The sequence below is a fragment of the Syngnathus typhle genome, linkage group LG7 (genome assembly GCF_033458585.1).
Source record: "Syngnathus typhle isolate RoL2023-S1 ecotype Sweden linkage group LG7, RoL_Styp_1.0, whole genome shotgun sequence".
Classification (NCBI taxonomy): Eukaryota; Metazoa; Chordata; class Actinopteri; order Syngnathiformes; family Syngnathidae; genus Syngnathus; species Syngnathus typhle.
In genome coordinates this window covers 164221-180000 of record NC_083744.1, presented here as the reverse complement: position 1 = coordinate 180000, position 15780 = coordinate 164221, and the positions used below count along the sequence as shown (strand labels likewise).

The window sequence follows — 15780 nt, the reverse complement described above, 5'->3', positions numbered from 1 at the left end:
CAAAACACGTTACATCGATTGAGGTGACACAGGAAGAGAGGGGCGACGCGAACAGAGACTATGGCAACCTAGACACATACCAAAACTGGGGACGAGACGTGACAAATGTCCCTCGAAATGAAACTTGAAATCACCAAGTTTTGGTTTTGGTTTTGGTTTTGGTGTTTTTATTCCTCTTCAACATCTCTCCCATACAGAGCCGCCTTTTTCACGTCCGCACGCCTCTTTCCCGTGCGCGCACGGAGCGCGGTGGTGCGTTTATGGGCAGTCGGAGAAATCAACGCCAACAAAAAAAATTACATCCAGCCTAGTTAAGACCATACCAAAGACTATAAAAATGGGACCCATTGCCTCCCTGCGTGTGTGACGATCATTGGGACTTTGGAAAAAAAAAAAAAAAAAAAAAAAAAAAGATTTCATAAAAAAAAATTCATAAAAATTGGGTGCGTATTATACATGGGTACAGGCTTTTTTCCAGCATCAGCATGCCATTTTTAGGGTGCGTATTATACATGGGGGCGCACTATACACGGAAAAAAACGGTAATATTCTGTCTCACTTGTGGTTTGTTTGCTGTTGCTCTTCTCTTAATAGTTATTCAGTCATTGAAATAAACCTGACAGCGAGGGACCCGTCAGCACCGGCCGGATAAGCAGGAAGCCGTCGTAGAGTTACGCCGGTCTCAACCGATTAGTCGGTAATCCAGAAGAGCATTAGCTTTAAAACTATCCAAGATCTAAAGTAAGTTCCACCAGTTGACATTGTAACTCGGAGAACATGTGATTACTTTATTAAATACTATATGGCTCCTGTTTGCCGAGGTGTCCCTGGCACACTTTGCAAAGCAGACAACACTGACAAATAGATTTAGAAAATGTTGTTTCCACCCAGTCTGAAACAGAGGGTGTTTCGCGTCTTAGAAGAACATGATGACCACTACGCTATGGAAACTGCTGTGACGTCCAAAGCATTTTGAGAAGCCTGGCAAAAGTTCAACAAAAGTGAGTGAGGAAGAAAGCAGGCATTTATGAACATTTTGATTTGCTTTTCAAAACTGTGCCAGCAAAAGCAATTTTTCCATACAAAGAAATAAACTCCACGTCGGGGAATTGAAGCCCGATTTGCCGAGCCCAGGCTGAGTCGTTTTGCTAAAGGGTACCTGATTTGAGACTGGGTGAAAAACAGGTTTCGCACTTTTCTTTAACTTTTGCCAGGCTCTTCAAAAGGCTATGTGTCCGCGCAGTTTCCATGGTGTAGTGGTGGTGCTCACTCTAACTTATTTTGCAAGAACCACACAGGAGTCAAGCAAGTTATTTTAGACACCTGCAGGCGGAGAGTTCACTCGTCGCTGTGCTTACAGCGATGGTCGAATGAAGTCTGACTCAGGCCTCGTCAGGTGCTTATTTATTGAGAGAAACTGAGTGGGGTTGAAAGTGGGGGTGTGGGAACACACAGGTTGGGTGAGGCCGGTCCCCTGCTGATCAAAGCATAGCAGGGGGCCTTTTACGACTTTGTGTAAACAAAGCAACTTTGATTGCTTCCTCTGCGTCTAGTAAATCAGTTGAAAAGATCTTAGCACTTTGGTCAACTACTTTTGTCTAGACAGGACAAGCTAGTTAAATTATTAGATTCAAGAGATTCAAGATTCAAGAGTTTTTTATTCGCCATGTTTGAGCGTGCCAAACAAGGAATTTGACTTCGGTAGAAACACACCCTCTGTTCAACATTTAGGTGACTAACAACATTCAGGACATGTGAATAATGCAAAAACAGTGTAGACAAATTCAAGAAGGTGTGAGGAGCAGGATGTTATTGCACAGTAATGTCTCTGAGACTCTATGAGTGGTGTGAGTTCATCAGAGCAACAGCCTGGGGGAAGAAGCTGTCTCTGTGTCTGCTGGTTTTGGCGTACCGAGCTCTATAACGCCGTCCGGAGGGGAGTAGTTCAAACAGACTGCAACCCGGGTGAGAAGGGTCTGTAGAGATGTTCCTTGCCCGATTCCTGGTCCTGGACAGGTACAAGTCTTGGATAGATGGGAGGTTGATTCCAATGATCTTTTCTGCAGTTCTGATTGTCCGTTGTAGTCTGTGCTTGTCTTGTTTGGAGGCCGATCCAAACCAGACAGTGATGGAGGTGCAGAGGACAGACTGGATGATGGCAGTGTAGAAGGTCTTCAGAAGCTCTCGCGGCAGGTTGAACTTCTTGAGCTGTCTCAGGAAGTACAGCCTCTGCTGGGCCTTCTTCCGGACAGAGTCTATGTGGCCGGTCCATTTCAGGTCCCGAGAGATTGTGGTTCCCAGGAACTTGAAGGTGTTCAGGTTACATTCCAACATTAGATATTAGTTTTCTTACAGAGACCTGGCTTGATCTAGATAACAGAGAATATATCCTTAATGAATCAACTCCACCTAATTTCAACTGCATTGACGCCCTCAGAATCGGAAAGAGAGGGGAAGGCGTTTTCCTAATCTATTCTGATTTGTTTCAATATAAACGGACGTCATTTGGAGATTGTCTTTCGTTTGAGTATCTTGCAGTTGTAATGAAGTCTTCTCCCCCTGTCCTACTTATGGTTGTATACAGACACCCAGGTTATGCTAATAACTTCTTCGTCGAATTCTCTGAACTCCTCGCTTTAATCTCCGTGGAACATGACTGTATATCAATAGTAGGTTGACTTTAATATTCACATAGTCAAGTCAAGTCAAGTCAAGTTTATTTGTATAGCCCTAAATCACAAGCAGTCTCAAAGGGCTTCACATAGACAGAAATTGACAATTATTCTCAAAGCATCCCCTGATCTTAAGCTCCCATAGACAAACTCAATGATAATAACATCAAAGAAATAAACGACCTCCTTGACACCTTCGACCTATCCCAGCATATCTCTGGACCTACACACAACAGAGGCCATACACTAGATTTATTCATAACCAGAGGTCTTGAGTCATCTTTCCTCTCAGCAGTCGATATTGCCTTATCTGATCACTTCTGCATCTTTATCGAAATGAAGGTCACCCCTATAGCTCTCAGTCAACCACAAACCATTAAAAAGCGGCACTTTAATGAGGCCACTAGTACACAATGGAGGCCTTCTCGCAGGCCCCTACCCTTCCATCAGAATCTGTCAATGACCTCCTAGATAACTTCAACTCTAAAACCCTAAAAGATATTGACCCAGTAGCCCCTCTGAAAACCAAATTAATCTCTGGTAAGAAGAAAGCACCATGGACATACTCTCTCTCTGTAAAAGATAAAAAAAAGAGAGTCTAGAAAAAAAAAACGCAAATGGCGAAAAACTAAACTTCACATTCATCATGATATTTACAAAGACAGCCTTAAATCCTATAACCAAGAACTAAAAAAATCCAGACAATCTTTCTTTGCTGACATAATCAACAAAATCACAAATGACGCTCCTACTCTCTTTGCCACCATTAACAGGCTAACAAACGCCCCCCCTCAAATTGCCCCTGATTTCCTATCCACTGTCAAATGCAATGGATTTGCAACCTTCTTCAAGGATAAAATTAAAAACATCAGATTAGCCATCAGTTTTACTGCAAAAGGACCTATGGCCCCAATGCACCAACTGAAAAGGTGCCTAGTAAACATGACCCAATTTAATATCATTGACCAAAAGCAACTAGAAGAAACAGTGCAAAGGCTTAAATCCTCAACGTGCTGCCTTGACACCTTGCCAACAAGCTTTCTAAAAAATGTCCACAAGTGCCTTGCCCCAGACCTACTGCAGATAATAAACACTTCTCTACTTACAGGCATCTTTCCACAATCTTTGAAAACTGCTGTTGTGAAGCCCCTATTAAAGAAGCCTAATCTTGACCACTCCATAATCAGCAATTTCAGACCAGTATCAAATCTTCCTGTTTCAAGCAAGATACTCGAAAGAACTGTCTATCAACAACTCTATCCTCCAATAACATACTAGATCCCTTCCAATCCGGTTTCCGACCCCATGTTTCACGAAACATGTGAACAAACATCTTTACGGTTACTCCATCATTCATTCACATGTTTGGTGAAACCTCCCCAAATCCCCACTCAAACATGCAAAGCATACGATTCGACATGAAATCAAATCCATTTGTATCATATAAGGACTTTTGACTTGTGATCTGGTGCTCCCAGTGTGGAGTTTGTAGGTTCTCCGGGTTTTCCTCCCACATCACAAAAACATGCTTGGTCAGCCGATTTAGTAATTCAAACTGCCCATAGGTGTGAGTGCCAGTGTGAATGATTGTTGTCTCTGTGTGCCCTGCGATTGTCTGGCAACCAGTTATAACGTGTCCCCCGCCTACTGTCCGATGACTGCTAGGATAGGCTCCAGCACGCCTGCGACCCCCCGCAGTACAGATAATGGACGGAATGGATGGAATTGAATGCCGATCAGTTTAGGGCCTGAAGAGGGAGCAACAGCAATATGCAGATACTCTTATTAGTTCATACAAACAAATCAATCAATGTGTAAATAATTTTACACTGTGCACTGACTGCCATCAAAAAACCTAATATATGTTACAAATACTGTTACTCCACTTTTTTCTTCCTTGCTTAACGATGGACATCTTGAACAAAACGCAACAGGCCGTTTTAGCTATACTATTCACGGCCTCGGCTCGGCAAACTGAGGCTCAATTCCCCGACGCGGAGTCTAAAATCAAAAGGATCATAAGACTTGTTTCCAACCAGGGACCTTCAGCGTGTGAGGGAATGTGTTAACCACCACACCATGGAAACTGCGCTGACACATAGCCTTTTGAAGAGCCTGGCAAAAGTTAAAGAAAAGTGCGAAACCTGGTTTTCACCCAGTCTCAAATCAGGTACCCTTTAGCGAAACGACTCAGCCTGGGCTCGGCAAATCGGGCTTCAATTCCCCGACGTGGAGTTTATTTCTTTGTATGGAAAAATTGCTTTTGCTAGCACAGTTTTGTAAAGCAAATCAAAAAGTTCATAAGTGCCTGCTTTCTTCCTCACTCACTTTTGTTGAACTTTTGCCAGGCTTCTCAAAATGCTTTGGACGTCACAGCAGTTTCCATAGCGTAGTGGTCATCATGTTCTTCTAAGACGCAAAACTGGGTGGAAACAACATTTTTTAAATGTATTTTCCAGTGTTGTCTGCTTTGCAAAGTGTGCCAGGGACACCTCGGCAAACAGGAGCCATATAGTATTTGATAAAGTAATCACATGTTCTCCAAAGTACAATGTCAACTGGTGGAACTAACTTTAGATCTTGGATGGTTTTAAAGCTAATGCTCTTCTGGATTACCGAGTAATCGGTTGAGACCGGCGTAACTCTACGACGGCTTCCTGCTTATCCGGCCGGTGCTGACGTGTCCCTCCCCTTGGCCTCGCCTGTTTTTGGATGTTTCCACCAATTCACGACCACGGTCCATTGGGCGCCGTTGAACTGGACTGTCCTTACACCTGTTTATGGACCCCATGGAGGCTATTTTGTGTGTTTTGGGGTGTTCTTTGATATTGAGGGGTGCTGGTTGGCTGCTGTTACTTTTTTTCCTTTGCTTTGATGGCTTTTATCTTTCGCACTTACTGGCTTTCTTTGTGGCGCTGTTGTGTGGCAGCCTTATGAGAGCCTATTGAGTTGCGCTCATGCCATCTGTGTCTTTTGTATACCCGCTCTGTGGTATGGATTCTGATTGGGCCTGAATTTCCCCACCCCCGGGATCAATAAATGTTCAATCGATCAATCAATCAATCAATCAATCAATCAATCAATCAATCAATCAATCAATCATTTAATCAATGTTGGCATGGTGTGATTGTGAGCACTCTGAATCTAGCAATCCAAGTTCAAGTCTTGGTGGAACTTCCAATTTATAGTCATTTACATGTAACAATTGGAAATTCCAATTCAGTACTTTGTGGACAGCCCTATGAGTGTGTAAGCCCTGCCTCCACTACTGTCAATTTTGTAAAATGAGCACCTTAGTTAGTGCATTGTGCTCAGAAAAATTATGCTCCTCCTTCTGTCACTGCCAGGGTTCTATGGTGATAATGGTGAGCACTCTGGACTCTGACTCAGCGATCCGAGTTCAAGTCTCGGTGGGACCTCAAATTATTTGTCATTTAGCTGGGAAAAATTTGCAAAATGGTTATAGCTTGTGTGCTGCCCCATGAAATTGTAGGCTTCCCTACACCTGAGGGTTCCATGAGCGCCCCTCACAGAAAGACGCATATTCCACCTCCACGAGATTTTCCCCCTTGTACAATGCCCCGGTCCGCCCAATAGCAAGCTAGCCGCTACATGAGATCCGCCCAGAGTTTTTAAAGGCTCTGGATGTTGTGGGACTGTCATGGCTGACACGCCTCTACAGCACTGCGTGGACATCGAGGACGGTGCCTCTGGATTGACAGACTGGGGTGGTGGTTCCCCTCTTTAAGAAGGGGGACCGGAGGGTGAGTTCCAACCATAGGGGAATCACATTCCTCAGCCTCCCTGGTAAGGTCTATTCAGGGGTGCTGGAGAGGATGGTCCGTCGGGAGGTCGAACCTCGAATTCAGGAGGAGCAGTGTGGCTTTCGTCCTGGCCGTGGCCAGTGGACCAGCTCTACACCCTCGGCAGGATCCTCGAGGGGGCATGGGAGTTCGCCCAACCAGTCCACATGTGTTTTGTGGACTTGGAGAGGGCGTTCGACCGTGTCCCTCGGGAAGTTCTGTAGAGGGTGCTTCGGGAGTACGGAGTGCTGAGCCAACTGATAAGGGCGGTTTGGTCCCTGTATCACCGATGCCAGAGTTTGGTCTGCATTTCCAGCAGTAAGTCGGATTTGTTCCCAGTGAGGGTTGGACTCCGCCAAGTCTGCCCTTTGTCACCGATTCTGTTCATAACTCTTATGGACAGAATTTCTAGACGCAGCCGAGGCGTTGAGCGTGTCCGGTTTGGGGACCTTTGTATTGTGTCTCTCCTTTTTGCAGACAACGTGGTTCTATTGGCTTCTTCAAGCCGTGATCTCCAGCTCTCACTGGGGCGGTTCGCAGCCGATTGTGAAGCGGTCGGGATGAGGGTCAGCACCTCCATATCCGAGGCCATGGTCCTTGGTCGGAAAAGCGTGGGATGCCCTCTTCGGATCGGGTATGAGATCCTGGCCCAAGGAGTTCAAGTATCTTGGGGTCTTGTTCCCGAGTGAGGGCAGGATGGAGCGTGAGATCGACAGGCGGATCGGTACAGCGTCTGCAGTAATGCGGACTCTGTACCGGTCCGTCGTGGTGAAGAGAGAGCTGAGCCAAAAGGCAAAATTTACCGGTCGATCTACGCTCCTACCCTCATCTATGGTCACGAGCTTTGGGTCGGATACAAGCAGACAAAATGAGTTCCCTCCGCAGGGTGTCCGGGCTCTCCCTGAGAGATAAGGTGAGAAGCTCGGTCATCCGGGAGGGACTCGGAGTAGAGCCGCTGCTCCTCCACGTTGAGAGGAGCCAGATGAGGTGGCTCGGGCAGCTCACCAGGATGCCTCCTGGACGCCTTCCTGGGGAAGTGTTCCGGGCATATCCCACCAGTAGGAGACCTCGCGGCCGACCCAGGACGTGCTGGAGAGACTATGTCTCTCGGCTAGCCTGGGAACGCCTTGGGATCTCCCTGGTTGAGCTGGATGAAGTGGCTGGGGAGAGGGAAGTATGGGAGTCCCTCCTAAAGCTGCTGCCCCCACGACCCGACCCGGATAAGCCTAATAGAATGGATAAATGGATGGATGATAAACGAGGGATTGTCTGTCTGCACTTATTATATATGCACTTATTATGCACTTTATATTTATCTTATTTATCTTATCTTATTTCATATTTATATAGAAATGTCACTTTTTATCCAGCCGAAATGTCATTCCTTTGTTGAGAGCCGTATGCAACGGAATTTCGTTTTGTGTGCACTGAGTGTTTACAAAATGACAATAAAGTCTGTCTAAGTCTAATATAGATTGGTCATCAAGGACTTTGTCAGCTAGTGTGAGCTCAACCAGCTTCAGCTGAACACCAGCAAGACAAAGGAGTTAATTGTGAGCTTCGGGAGGACAGCACCCATCTTCACTCCGGTGAACATCCAGGGATCGGGCATTGAGGTAGTGGAGAAGTACAAATTCCTGGGTGTTCGCCTTAACAACAAACTGGACTGGACTGATCACACCCACGGCCTGTACAAAAAGGGCCAGAGTCTCCTCCACCTGTCAGACTTTACAACATGCATGCCACCTGATAAAATGAATGTGTTTTGTCTTTACAAGCAGCACTTGTGTTTATCCTTGTCTGTTATTTACCCTTTTTTTGTAATTCTGTCACTTGTTTTATTCTTGCACTCGTATTATTCTTGCACTCATGCGCTGCTGTGACAAGTGAATATCCCTGCTGTGGGATGAATAAAGTTCAATCAATCAAGAGTTGGTTCAGACTGAAATAAAGTGTTTGATTCCTAAAGCATGATATTAAATTGACTATGAAGGGACTCAAACTCGCCATCATCCGATCCGAACGCAGACGCCTTATCCATGAGGCCACATCGCCATGTGAAAGACTCAATTTTTTAAGTGAGGCCTTGATAAGACTAAGAATTGAACGGCTCCCAACAAGCAGGGACGCCCAACGTGGGGCTTGAACCCACGACCCTGAGTTTTGTCGGCAAAACAGGGTATGTAATGTCTGCTGTAGCCGCACAACCCCAGGAATGATAGCATCTCCTGGACGGTGGGAGGCCGTGGGATTGAGTTTCTATGTTCAGGCGACATGGCGAGGCCACTAGGGGTCAGCACACGTTCCAGAAAAGTGACCTGTTGGCGACAGATTGCAGTTTCTTTCTTGACACCTTGAACCCTTTCTCCCCTAACCACAACAACACTTTCTTTGTTCCTGTGTGCTCGTCTTTTGCTGCAATCAACAAATCATCGACATATTGCAACAACAATGTGCCGATCGGCATTTGGCATGGTTCGAGGAGTTCTTTGAGAACCTGGTCGAACAATCCTGGCAAATTTTTGAATCCCTGCGGCACGCGAGTGTATTGTAATTTCATCCCTTTGTAAGTGAATGCAAACACGTGCTGCACTCAGGGGGAAAGCGGGAGGCAGAAGCCAGATCAATCACGGTGAAGCAGGGACGCCCAACGTGGGGCTTGAACCCACAACCCTGATATTAAGAGTCTCATGCTCTACCAACTGAGCTAACCAGGCTTCTTCTATTGGGAATTGTTTCATTCTTTCCCTTTTTTTTTAACAGGTTTGGTTCACGAAAACCAGCAGACACGTTTTAAATCTAGCCTCTGAAACACATTCGTTGATAAGACTAAACATTCAAAGGTTCCCAACAAGTGGCACCTGTCCAATGTTGTCTCTAGTTGGAAACCCCAGCCCAAGTTGGAAACCCTAATTGGGAGCCCTTGCCCCAGTTGGAATTACTAGTTTGAAACCCTACCCGGAGTTGGAACCCTAGTTGGAAACCCTAGCCCTAGTTGGAAACGCTGGCCCTAATGTATAACAGAGAAAGCATTTTTTCTTTTGATTTTTGTCCCTTTGTTGCACTGAAAACGGAGATTGGGGGGGAGTCAGCACAACAACAAAAAGAAATCAGAAACCAAAACCCTTTCTGACAGGATACAAGAGTTGGTTCAGACTCAAATAAAGTCATTAATTTCATATGAATTATATTAAATTGACCATGAAGGGACTTGAACCCTCAAGCTTCAGACCCAAACTCAGACGCCTTAGGCATTAGGCCACATAGCCATATGAACAACTGTACCAAGTGAAACATGGCAACGACTTCTGATGACTGCAGCCTGCCAAGTGAAGCTCACAATTGTTACTGACATAAATGGCCTGTGGATTATTCAATTTACCGTAAAAGAGAATTGTAATGCAATTGACATATTACCTTGTTAGTGCAATTGGTCGTGCATCAGTCTCAAAATCTGAAGGTTGTGAGCTCGACCCATACACGGGGCGCTGTTTTCTATAGTCCACAGTAAAATCATTGTCAATTTCAGAAGATACTAGGTTGCTCAGAGTAGAATAAAGTTTTCTGTCTGTGAAGTTGAGTTTAATTGAAATGGCCGGTGGTTGAATCAGTTTTACAGTAAAACAGGTTTGTAAAACCAGCTGTTCACGGCCTTGTTAGCGCAGGCGGTAGCGCGTCAGTCTAGTATACTGAAGGTCGTGAGTTCAACCCTCACACGGGGCTCTAATTTGTTTAGTCCTAACCCTAACTCGACCCCTTGTTGGAAACTCTTGCCCCAGTTGGAAACCTTAGTTGGAAACCCAAGTTTAAGAATGCTCAGACAAAAGTAACTTTTTCTTTCGATGAATTGCAGTTTGATGGAAATGGCCGGTGGTTGAATCTTTTTTACAGAAAAATAGAATTTTAAGACAGGTGCCACAAAGACTCGTTGGCGCAGGCGGTAGCGCGTCAGTGTCGTAATCTGAAAGTCGAGGGTTCGATCATCACACGGCGCATGATTTATATATAGTCCAACCCTAACTCTAGCCCTTCCTGGAACCCTAGTCTGAGTTGGAAATCTTAGCCTAGTTAAGTTTGATCAAAATGGGCGGTGGTTGAATTAATTTTACAGTAAAAAACAATTGCACAAAATGCAAAGACAAACCCTCGTTGGTGCAGGTGGTAGCGTGTCAGTCTCATAATCTGAAGGTCGTGAGTTTGACCCTCACACGGGGGCACACTTTTATATAGTCCTAACTCGAGCCCTAGTTGGAAACTGGGTAGAAACAGCTTCGTTACATTCCGATTGGTAGCGAATATAAAATGGACCTGAGGACTGCATTTCAGTGATTAATGAATTCTGATTAATATCATAGACGAGTCCTTTCAGGGTCATAATTGTGTGTCGACCGCTTCCTCGTGGCAGCCAGCCCTAGAAAAAGATGGGAACACCTAAGGGAGTTTCGCCAAGATGAATTAGGAAGAACTTTATGAAATAAAGTTGATGTTAAAACGTAGGTGGACATAATGTCTGGAAGCTTGTGTTCAACAGAAGACTGTTTGGTAACAGTGAACACAGACAAATTCAGAAGGGTAATTTAATTACCCCATGACCCAGCTTCGTTCCGGGGATGCTACGGCCATAACGCTATACGATTGTCAGGGGCAGAGCAGGGAGAGGACTCGAACGCAGAGTTGGCAAGTTCACTGGCTTTATTGTCTCTGCGGATGGCCGCTCCAAACAAAAGGCGCCTCGCAAGGAGGGAAAAGGTGCCAACAAAAAGTGCCTCAACACGAGGAAAAAGGGGAGAAACAAAAGCGCCTCTACTTGAGGGAAAAAACGGGCCGGGAACAGCAAACAAAAGGCGCCTCACATGGAGGGACAAAACAAGGCAAGAACACACGGGCAAGGCTCGGGAGATAGCTGGGGCTACGGAGTCGCTGGTGGTCATGGCAAACAAGACGCACTGGCACAAGGCGATGGGACGACGCGGACTAAATAGACATACGGGGGAGGGTGAACACAGGTGCAGATAATCAGGGCTGATGACACAGGTGTATGTAGTTGTCATCCCAGGAAGGTCAAGCGGACGGTTGTGCAGGGGAAGGAGCCATACTCTGTACAAAATAAAACAGGAAGTGAAAACACAAGGGACAGGACAAAACAAAACGATCTACAAAACCCCGACATCATGACAACGATCATGCAATAGCATACAAGAAATTTATGGTCTTTTCTTTGGGATCTTCAGCCGACATACCCAGGCAGACCATGAAAGAATGTTGATGTTAAAATGTTGATGGAACTATCCAACTGCGCAGATCCGAGGATCCCAAAGATTTGGGGTGAGACAACATTGAACAAATATTTTTCTTTGTTGACAGTGTCACTTCTTTTGTGGCTTAGCTCTTCTTCGTTTCACATCTAAAGTATCGTATCATTTTACCTTGTAGCTTATACTACACCGTACATGCCATATCATGTCGCCCATACAACTCATGCATGAGATGCGATGGCTGAGATATTTAGGCGATGGGTTGCTACTCCACTGTGCTCTCCACTCATCATTTCATATCACATCCCCGTCGGATTTTCAGGCCTCACAAAGTATCTTGGTACAACGTACATAACGTGTATTGTCAATGCCAGATGAACAAGACGAGGTGGCGGAGAGGTTAAGGCAATGGATTGCTAATTTATTGTGCTCTGCATTCATGGGTTCAAAATTCAATTGTCGAATCTCGCGAGCCGAGAGGACCCCATGCCCACTGACTCCGTTCGTTATTACATTCTCGTTACTCTGAGGATTGCAACAACTCTAATCATGCCTCCAAAGGAAGCAAGTGGGAGCAGTAAAGCCGTCCTAAAACACAAAGACGCTCCTAAAGCAATGCAACAGTGATGGCCCAGCACGCTGCGGTTGCGTGATCGGACCAAATTAAGGTGCCTGCGCACTGAGGTCCACTTAAATTTTGGATAGTACATCAGGACTTTAAAAATATTTTCTAAATTTCAGCGACGGGTCTGTCACAATATTGCGACCAGTGCGGTGTAGTTGCGCGGTCGGCGACGCGCTACGGTTGCGCGTTCGGCGGTGCGCTGCAGTTGCACGATCGGACAAAAATGCGCAAATGAACAAATGCTTAAAAAAGGCGTTTTTTTGCTTGGAATGGGTTCATTTTTATTCCATTATTTGTAATGCGAAAACATGATTCGGAATTTGAACGATCCACTTCTCGAACAGCCTTCTGGAACGGATTGTTGTCGTCAACCAAAGCTCCACTGTATTTGTAATGGGAAAAATAGATTTGGAATTCAATCGATTCGCTTTCAGAACCGCTTTCTGGAACGGATTGTGGTCAAAATCCAAGGTTTGACTGTATTTTTGCTATTCTTGTTAAAATCACACTTACATGTGAACTGGAAATGACAATAATAACACATAGTGAAAACCAAATTGAGCAAATTGGCTACTTCAGAAGTGTGTGTCAAACTGGTAGCCCTTTGCCTTAATCAGTACCCAGGAAGTAGCTTTCGAATTAAGAAAGTTTGGTGACCCCTGGCATACAACATACAACAATAGGGAAAAAACACTAAAACTATAACTAAAGAGAATAATGAATGGATCCAGGTTCATATGGAAAGTGTCAAAGAGAAGTGATTTCAGAGCCTTCTTAAATTGGTGAGAAGATAAGTCCCATAAAAATAGTGGTAGCGAATCGATGGCATTTAACAATGTCACATTGAATTATATAGATGCATTAAGATGCAGATATAGAAGATATAGATGCAGTAAGATTATCAATAGAGCCGATATATGCTTGAAATATATCATTGGAGCCACCGTGTATCACTATATCCGAGTGGCTAGTTTTGTTGGAACTACGCTGTTGACTAGACCTATTGCGAGCTAGCACCCTTAGATTAGCTTCTATGTCGGGTGCTCTGCCTCCAGGGATACACAATACTGTGGCTGGATTTTTAAGTGTGATGTTTTTCAGGTAATGGAGTCAACTATGACCAAGGTGTGAGAGCCAGTAGGCCGAGATGGCTTGGGACGGCTATGCGTCTTAACTGGCTTATCGTGGTTTGGGGCTAATGCTAACTGGGCTAGCAGGCTGACTACAGTCCGCATCTGGGTCCGCCACATTTACTGTTATACCACTATTCTGCTCTAGCTGGCGGACACGTCCCTCTAGCAGGGACAACCTCTCTGAGAGAAGGGTGCAGTTGGTGCAAAAAGCCGTACAAACCTCTTGATCCGCAGCCATACTTACGTGTCCGATGATCGACGGTAGACAAACAGCCACGAAGCCTCCGCTGAGAGCCAAACAGTGACGCGATTGAAATGGCAGGAATTGACGGTCCGCGACTTTCAACAATAGTAAACTCCAAAAAGTGGAGTAAAAAGCGAGGAAAAACTAGAAAAGCATATAGAAATGTAGGAATGTAGATCGTCTCTCTAGTGACGCTGCGGCACTCTACGTGGCAAACCGGAAGTATGATACAAAGTGAGGTTAAAAAGATGTAAAATAACACAAAGTAACAGAGAGCGAGTTACCGAGGTGGCCATCTGCGGCGCCATCTTACGATGTAATGATACCAACCAATGCATCTATATAATTACTCTGCTGCAAACACTGGTTAACGCACATGGATTGAAAACCTGCTTAAATGCTATTTCGCACAAAGAAGTAAACTCCCCGTCGGGGAATCGAACCCCGGTCTTCGGCGTGACAGGCGGAGATATCGTCCACTATACTAACGAGGACTGCGCTGCAGCGGGCAAATTGCGGGAGAAAGGAAAGCGAGGGGGCGGGCGAGAACGCTCACGGAACACATGCGCGCATAACAATTATGTGAATTTTAACCATCTGTAAAGGTTTCTAAAACACTTCTGAAATGGGGCAATCTCATGGTCCGGTTCGCATATGCCTGCTTTCAAGTTTAGAGAGCACTACCTTTAGTGGGAGCATTAGAGATTAAAGGTGAGGGGGTTATGGTAGGCGGGTTAGCAGGTTAAAGTTTAATTATTAGGGTTTGTTAATTGTTAGGGTTTTAGGGTTAGCGTTAGGGCTCGAAGTTGGGGAATTGGGAGCCTTAGGCCAACCAGATTTCATTTATTCCATAAATCACTGGCATTCAGTCTTCAGGGCTTCCAATCAGAATGTAACGGGGTCAGCTGGTCTACTATGGGGCTCATTGGTGCAGGGGAATGATTCTCGCCTAGGGTTCTTTGATTACCCGGGTTAAACTCCCGAACGAGCTTTTCTTTGAAACACTGTTGTCTATCGTTGTGTGGACTGTTTGACAGGCCAATGTTACACAGAATGTAACATGGTCTGCAAGCTTTCTTTGAGGCTCAATGGTCTAGGGAAGGGGTGTCAAACTCATTTTTGTCGCGGGCCACATTGTAGTCAAAGTTTCCCTCGACGGGCCATTATGACTGTCAACCCAAATAAATAAACACCTCATATTATATACAGTATGAGCTACAAAACAAACTGACAATAATAATAATAATAATAATAATTGTTTTTTCAAATCAGAGGAGTGGAAACTTTTCAAATATTTCAAAAATTATTTTAAGAAGATTCTTGAAAGTTACGACAATTTGCAATTTTAGTATGACATACATTTAATGCACAATTTGTCGTTCCGGGCCACAGAAAATGATACGGTGGGCCATAACTGGCCCTCGGGCCTCGAGTTTGACACCGGTGGTCTAGGGGTATGAATCTTGTTTTGGGTGTGAGAGGTCCGGGGTTCAACTCCCAGATGATCCCTTCGTTATCACATTGCTGTTGATCAACTAGCCCGATTTCATCTGAGGTGCATATTGCATGGGCTGTCAATTAAAACGAATCGGGTTCAGTTAATTTACCTCGGGTCTCTTAAATCTTTTGTTTTGATTCTCATCACTTTCCGTCATGTGTCATCCATTGCGCCACTCACCCTACAAGACTGTATCGACTGTAAACTTGTGTGGAAAACTGTCATTGTCCAAAGGAAGGCTGTCTAGCAACAGTGACCAGCAGACAAATTCAACAAGGTAATTTGATTAAACCATAACCCGGATTCGAATCGACCACTACACGATCATGGCGTGTATGCAGTAGCGTTGAAAAAGTTATGCATATTGGCCATGATCGTATAGTGGTTAGTACTCTGCGTTGTAGCCGCAGCAACCCTGGTTGGAATCTGGGCCATGGCATAATCAAATTACTTTGAAGAATTTCTCCCTTGCTCACTATTGCTAAACTGCCATCTTTTGGACAATGACGATTTTCCACACAAGTTTACGGTCAATAGCCGTAACTTGTAG

At 45.0% G+C, this 15780-nt stretch overlaps 2 non-coding genes across 2 annotated transcripts; one reads left to right on the top strand and one right to left on the bottom strand.

Annotated features, from left to right (window-relative positions):
• Positions 1–9119: 9119 nt before the first annotated feature.
• On the bottom strand, positions 9120–9192 carry trnak-cuu (transfer RNA lysine (anticodon CUU)). Its single transcript has one exon. It is a non-coding gene; the product is annotated as a tRNA-Lys (tRNA).
• A 933-nt stretch (positions 9193–10125) lies between these two features.
• Positions 10126–10198, top strand: trnat-agu (transfer RNA threonine (anticodon AGU)). The gene has a single exon. It is a non-coding gene; the product is annotated as a tRNA-Thr (tRNA).
• The last annotated feature ends 5582 nt before the right edge of the window (positions 10199–15780 follow it).